Source organism: Penaeus japonicus, unplaced genomic scaffold (genome assembly GCF_977035675.1).
Source record: "Penaeus japonicus unplaced genomic scaffold, GWHDUDI00000001_assembly GWHDUDI00000042, whole genome shotgun sequence".
In the NCBI taxonomy this organism is placed as follows: domain Eukaryota; kingdom Metazoa; phylum Arthropoda; class Malacostraca; order Decapoda; family Penaeidae; genus Penaeus; species Penaeus japonicus.
In genome coordinates, this window is record NW_028234444.1 from 19,222,974 (window position 1) to 19,230,473 (window position 7,500).

At 44.3% G+C, this 7,500-nt stretch overlaps 1 protein-coding gene across 5 annotated transcripts in view; it reads right to left on the reverse strand.

Annotated features, from left to right (window-relative positions):
- Positions 1-232, reverse strand: part of LOC122243841 (uncharacterized) — a 32,612-nt gene extending 32,380 nt beyond the window's left edge. For 2 of the 5 annotated variants that reach the window (XM_086534878.1, XM_086534877.1), the window contains exon 1: positions 52-221. The gene's annotated coding sequence lies outside the window, so the exon portion shown is untranslated. Of the gene's footprint in view, positions 1-51 lie in introns of all 5 variants that reach the window. The other 3 variants (XM_086534875.1, XM_086534871.1, XM_086534873.1) reach the window with 3 other exon arrangements.
- Between the last annotated feature and the right edge of the window lie 7,268 nt (positions 233-7,500).

The following is a 7,500-nucleotide window of genomic DNA, read 5'->3' on the forward strand; positions in this document are numbered from 1 at the left end:
CCTAAGCTTTTATAACACACACTTCTATTATACTGTCACACAGTTACTGACCTTCCACTACTGCATCTATCAAACAAGTTGATGTGCCACGACCACTGTCAGCGTCGACAATCTCATGCGGATTGATGGAACTGGCCTCCTGGATTCAACGAGGCAGAAATACTTCGTTCAGGCAGGACAACGTACGCCCGGGCCGCGCCTTCGAGGTAAGACGCGAACAGAACGCGTTGCGGAGATACAGCGACGTCAGCAGAGTTGCCAACTTAGCGCTTTGGCCGCTAAATCTAGCTCTTTTTCAAGTTATTTAGCGCTTAAATTTATCATTTAGCGCCTTAGCGCCTTTTTTAGCGCTTTTTTAAAATACTCCAAATTTAGCGCCTTATGGCTCATTACAGTTGCTCTTTATCATGTACTTTTTTATATTTCATTTTTTTTATTAATTCATTTGTTTATTTATCTAGTTAGTTTTAGCTACCACGTAATGTTAGTCCCAGACGCTTGATGTACGCCTTTTGTGGACAAACATACGTCAAATAAATACCTTTATAGGTGTGTATGCTTTGTTTTATCAATTAATACTAAATACTTGGTGTGTGCGGTTGAGAAACCGAACCTGTCGGCACTCGTCGAAGAGTCTGTCTCAAGTTGCACAGTTGCGTGTGTTGCTGCATTCCAGTCTGGAAATGCTAGGTAGTTAGTTAAACAATATTGTACTACCTTTTTCATGGCTACTGTTATCTTAGTAATTTACAGACGCAACGTGCGTTTCTGGAGATTTGTAATATATGATGAAATAATGGCAACCATTTTCATGACAGCTTACCGCTTGTGACTGACTGCCAGTGGAATATGGATAGGACCGGAGCAGGGTTTATTAGAGAGATACGGTCACGCAATAGTGTCTCCTACCAGTGCGGAAGGCAAGGCATACCACGATCAAGTCCTGCCGTCGCCTCATACTCATTACTTTTATGCTTAATATTTTTCAGCCATTAAAGTTAGGTGACGGATAATTAATAGGGATTACTACACAACTTTGCGATCTTTAGCGCTTTTTAGCGCATTTTAGTAAAAATATCTTTTTGAATTATTATCATTAGGGGGGTGGACATAGCGCCTTTTCAAATTACGAGTTGGCAACTCTGGACGTCAGAAAAGCCGTCTGATGCAACGCACGCACGCACAAGCACATGGAGGCACACACAGACACATGTACATGTATATAAACACGGAAACGCAGTTCGCACACATACATTCAAACACATACGTTCGCACACACAGACATATACACCTACTCATAAACGCACACACACACACATATCACATAGATTCATATATACACATACAAACTCACTTACACACAGACACGTATGCATGAACCAACACACACATGCACACACACATATACATGCATACACACACGCACACACACACATACAAACACACGTTCACACAAGCAAACACACATTCACACAAACAAACACATTCACACAAGCAAACACACGTTTACACAAGCAAACACACGTTCACACAAGCAAATACACATTCACACAAGCAAACGCACATTCATACAAGCAAACACACGTTCACACAAGCAAACACACGTTCACACAAGCAAACACACGTTCATACAAGCAAACACACATTCACACAAGCAAACGCACATTCATACAAGCAAACACACGTTCACACAAGCAAACACACGTTCACACAAGCAAACACACGTTCACACAAGCAAATACACATTCACACAAGCAAACGCACATTCATACAAGCAAACACATGTTCACACAAACAAACACATGTTCACACAAGCAAACACACGTTCACACAAGCAAACACACGTTCACACAAGCAAACATACGTTCATACAAACAAACACATCCATACAAGCAAACGCACATTCATACAAGCAAACACACGTTCGCACAAGCAAACACACGTTCACACAAGCAAATGCACGTTCACACAAGCAAACACATTCACGCAAGCAAACGCACATTCACGCAAGCAAACACACGTTCACACAAGCAAACACACATTCACACAAGAAAACAAACGTTCACACAAGCAGACACACGTTTATACAAGCAAACACATGTTCACACAAGCAAACACACGTTCACACAAGCAAACACGCGTTCATACAAGCAAATACACATTCACACAAGCAAACACATTCATACAAGCAAACACACACATAAACACTCAACCAAACAAAGCCTCATAAACACACACACACACACTCATGCATACACTCAGTCTCACGCATATTTTCTGATAAACACAAACAAACATACAGAAGTGAATATATATATATATATATATATATATATATATATATATATATATATAAAACAAACGCACAATTTCAGTTCAGTTCAAATTTGCCATTTGCACAGTTTAGTTCAGAGAGATTTGCGAAAATAACACTACACAAATGATGCAATTGTTACGAAATGCACTATGACAGGAGACATCCCAGCCAGATGCCTCCAGAGTGTCTTGTTGCGCTGTACAATAGGTTTTGCATGTTTTCTACAACCTAAGCTTTTATAACACACACTTCTATAATACACCCTTCCATAATATACATTTTTGTAGCACACTCCTATAACATATGAGCTTTTCGTCCGATTGGAAGGTCAAGGTCACAAACCTTCATGTACACGTGCACACGCAAGCACATACAAAAACAGGCACCACACAAATTCACAAGAACACTCAAACATAAAAAGACACACATTCACACAAATCCATACACAGAGACAGGACACACACATACACATATGGACGCAAAAGCTAACACACGCACACACGCATGAAAGAACTTGCACAACAAACGAAGAAAAGGGAACAAGCATGAAAGCGACAGAAAACTAATAGGAATGTGAAAGAAAGAGATAAGAATAGGAGTGGAAATATAATGAAAATGATTAGGAAAGTAAATAATAAGAATAGGAATGAAAGGAGAGAAAGAGAGAAAGAAAAAGAAGCGAGAGAGAGAGAGAAATAAGCGGGGGTGAGAGAGAGATGGGGGGCGAAGAAGATAGATAGAGAGGAATCAGAGAAATTCTTCGTTACCAGTCCTTATCATCTACCACATGAATTGTCACACAGTTAATTACCTTCCACATACACATACATACTTGCATACTTAAAATCATATCCACACACATGCATATACACATATAAACATACATACACACAAAAACACTCAAATATACAGACACATTCACACAGACCCATGCAAAGAGGTGCGTACGCATGCACATGCAGAAATGCACGCAAACAAAACAAGTTTGTGCACAGACACACACATTTACGAACATGCACACAACGAGCACAAGCACGCACAAGGCCGCACGCACGCACATACACACAGAGATACACGCACACAGGCAGACACACAGACATGCATGCATATACATACGCACGTACTTACAACACAAATACACACACACACACACGGGCGGTCACACATTTAATTAAACACATACACAAGCATATATAAATAAGACCACACACACACAAACGCACACACGTACAAAAACAACACACACATTTATACACACATAAACCCTATAACCTACACAGGCAAACACACCCACACCCACGCACATAAACACACACAAATACCGACGCAAACACATACGCTCAATCAATCATGCACAATAGTACACACACACACGCACATAAACACAAGCACTATGTACATTCACATAGACACACATAAAATTAGACACACACAATCACATTTATGTACAGATACACATTAACTCCCTCTCACTCTCATACACATAAATACACACACACGCATGCACATACTCCTACGCAGACAGATCCACACACACGCACCCGTATATCTACTCATACACATACACTTAATTTCGGGTGGCCAAGTTAGCGACATACTTAGCCGCATTCGATTCCGCGGTCTCGTTGACAACAAAGGAAATGTTCTTTCTGCGGACACACATAACAAACCTCACTGCGGACACGATTCCTTCCTGCATGGGACATTTCTTTTGCGGGGACACACCATACAAACTCACTGCATGACACCATTCCTCTCGCGGATTTCCCGCCCGTCGCTGCTGGGGGAGAGCCCAGTGCATCTCTCCGGCGCGGTGTTTCGGCTTTTTGTGAATCCGGATGGTCCATAACGCTAAGAGTGCGAACTCTCTTTCCTTCTTTCTCTCCTTCTCTCTTCTCCTTCTCTCTCTCTCCTACTCCCTTCTCTCTTCTCTCTCTTCTTCTTCTCTCTCTATCCTTCTCTCTCTCTCCTTCTCTCTCTCTCCTTCTCTCTCTCTCCTTCTCTCTCTCTCCTTCTCTCTCTCTCCTTCTCTCTCTCTCCTTCTCTCTCTCTCCTTCTCTCTCTCTCCTTCTCTCTCTCTCTCTCTCTCTCTCTCCTTCTCTCTCTCTCTCTCTCTCTCTCTCCTTCTCTCTCTCTCCTTCTCTCTCTCTCCTTCTCTCTCTCTCCTTCTCTCTCTCCCTCTCTCTCTCTCTCTCCTTCTCTCTCTCTCTTCTCTCTCTCTCCTTCTCTCTCTCTCTCTCTCTCTCTCTCTCTCTCTCTCTCTCTCTCTCTCTCTCTCTCTCTCCTTCTCTCTCTCTCCTTCTCTCTCTCTCCTTCTCTCTCTCTCCTTCTCTCTCTCTCCTTCTCTCTCTCTCCTTCTCTCTCTCTCCTTCTCTCTCTCTCCTTCTCTCTCTCTCCTTCTCTCTCTCTCCTTCTCTCTCTCTCCTTCTCTCTCTCTCCTTCTCTCTCTCTCCTTCTCTCTCTCTCCTTCTCTCTCTCTCCTTCTCTCTCTCTCCTTCTCTCTCTCTCTCTCTCTCTCTCTCCTTCTCTCTCTCTCCTTCTCTCTCTCTCCTTCTCTCTCTCTCCTTCTCTCTCTCTCCTTCTCTCTCTCTCCTTCTCTCTCTCTCCTTCTCTCTCTCTCCTTCTCTCTCTCTCTCTCTCTCTCTCTCCTTCTCTCTCTCTCCTTCTCTCTCTCTCCTTCTCTCTCTCTCCTTCTCTCTCTCTCCTTCTCTCTCTCTCCTTCTCTCTCTCTCCTTCTCTCTCTCTCCTTCTCTCTCTCTCCTTCTCTCTCTCTCCTTCTCTCTCTCTCCTTCTCTCTCTCTCCTTCTCTCTCTCTCTCTCTCTCTCTCTCCTTCTCTCTCTCTCCTTCTCTCTCTCTCCTTCTCTCTCTCTCCTTCTCTCTCTCTCCTTCTCTCTCTCTCCTTCTCTCTCTCTCCTTCTCTCTCTCTCTCTCTCTCTCTCTCCTTCTCTCTCTCTCCTTCTCTCTCTCTCCTTCTCTCTCTCTCTCTCTCTCTCTCCTTCTCTCTCTCTCCTTCTCTCTCTCTCTCTCTCTCTCTCCTTCTCTCTCTCTCCTTCTCTCTCTCTCCTTCTCTCTCTCTCCTTCTCTCTCTCTCCTTCTCTCTCTCTCCTTCTCTCTCTCTCCTTCTCTCTCTCTCCTTCTCTCTCTCTCCTTCTCTCTCTCTCCTTCTCTCTCTCTCCTTCTCTCTCTCTCCTTCTCTCTCTCTCCTTCTCTCTCTCTCCTTCTCTCTCTCTCCTTCTCTCTCTCTCTCTCTCTCTCTCTCCTTCTCTCTCTCTCCTTCTCTCTCTCTCCTTCTCTCTCTCTCCTTCTCTCTCTCTCCTTCTCTCTCTCTCCTTCTCTCTCTCTCCTTCTCTCTCTCTCCTTCTCTCTCTCTCCTTCTCTCTCTCTCCTTCTCTCTCTCTCCTTCTCTCTCTCTCCTTCTCTCTCTCTCCTTCTCTCTCTCTCCTTCTCTCTCTCTCCTTCTCTCTCTCTCCTTCTCTCTCTCTCCTTCTCTCTCTCTCTCTCTCTCTCTCCTTCTCTCTCTCTCCTTCTCTCTCTCTCCTTCTCTCTCTCTCCTTCTCTCTCTCTCCTTCTCTCTCTCTCCTTCTCTCTCTCTCCTTCTCTCTCTCTCCTTCTCTCTCTCTCCTTCTCTCTCTCTCCTTCTCTCTCTCTCCTTCTCTCTCTCTCCTTCTCTCTCTCTCCTTCTCTCTCTCTCCTTCTCTCTCTCTCCTTCTCTCTCTCTCCTTCTCTCTCTCTCCTTCTCTCTCTCTCCTTCTCTCTCTCTCCTTCTCTCTCTCTCCTTCTCTCTCTCTCCTTCTCTCTCTCTCCTTCTCTCTCTCTCCTTCTCTCTCTCTCCTTCTCTCTCTCTCTCTCTCTCTCTCTCCTTCTCTCTCTCTCCTTCTCTCTCTCTCCTTCTCTCTCTCTCCTTCTCTCTCTCTCCTTCTCTCTCTCTCCTTCTCTCTCTCTCCTTCTCTCTCTCTCCTTCTCTCTCTCTCCTTCTCTCTCTCTCCTTCTCTCTCTCTCCTTCTCTCTCTCTCCTTCTCTCTCTCTCCTTCTCTCTCTCTCCTTCTCTCTCTCTCCTTCTCTCTCTCTCCTTCTCTCTCTCTCCTTCTCTCTCTCTCCTTCTCTCTCTCTCCTTCTCTCTCTCTCCTTCTCTCTCTCTCCTTCTCTCTCTCTCCTTCTCTCTCTCTCTCTCTCTAGTTTGTTCATTATGAATCTTTGTGTGTACTTGCGCTTATTATGTATCTATGTGGAGTGTTAGTATTTTGTGTTGTTGGCATGTTTGTGGGTATGCATCTGTGTGTGTGAATGTATAGATATGTATGATTGTGTGTATGTGTGTAATGATGTTCGTGCCTTGTGTGTGTGTATGCATTTGTGTTTTGCTGCATTGTGTAGTGAGTGTTTGAAGGTGTATGAGTGTGTGTGCTTTTGTACTCTGTGTGAGTATAAGACCAGTAAAAGAGGATGTTTACTCTTGCGTTTCCTGTTTCGAGATCGTAACGCAAAGACAAGCTCTTCAGAGCCACCAGAGCCACACTGCTGAAATAGGCGCATGTCCTCAGCGTCCTTTGTAACTGCTTCGCTAGCGGAGGTCAAGACTGGCTGGCCTCACCCAAATCCTTCTGCCCAGAGACCGGTTCGCCCGTGACCGCGGGTCAGGACACTCTGCCCTCTCAAGTCTGCGACCTTGCGACCTCGCGCGTCTCCACTGCTCCTCCATTGAGACAACCAACTGAATCCTTTCAGCTAGCCAATTGAATAGCTTCATCTGGCCGTGTTGTATGATCTATGCATGATCTAGCTGTATCTTGCTGTCCTCAATAAAACCCCTACAGCTGATCGCTAGTTCCCCTGTTCCATCCAGTTAAGTTGCTCTCAACATCCCAGGCAAAGCGTTCCCATACAGTGAGTTGCTTTATGTGTGCAAGTGTGTGTGTGTGTCCGTGTGCCTCTCATATCCAACGATATCGTGTCCTTGCTGAGTCAGGCGATAACAGGCCGGCCCTCTCACTGAAAATGTGGAAAATATAACGATTGAGTCTTAAGTTTTAAGACATTTTGATATCCCTTTTACAATCCTTTTTGACTGTTTTTGAAAACAAATATTAGTGCACTTTTAAAGAAGCTGAATAGTGTGCTATAATGCTGTATTAATTAGGGAACTTGCAATAGATTCAGTAGCACCCTGTCTCCATGGCAGCCG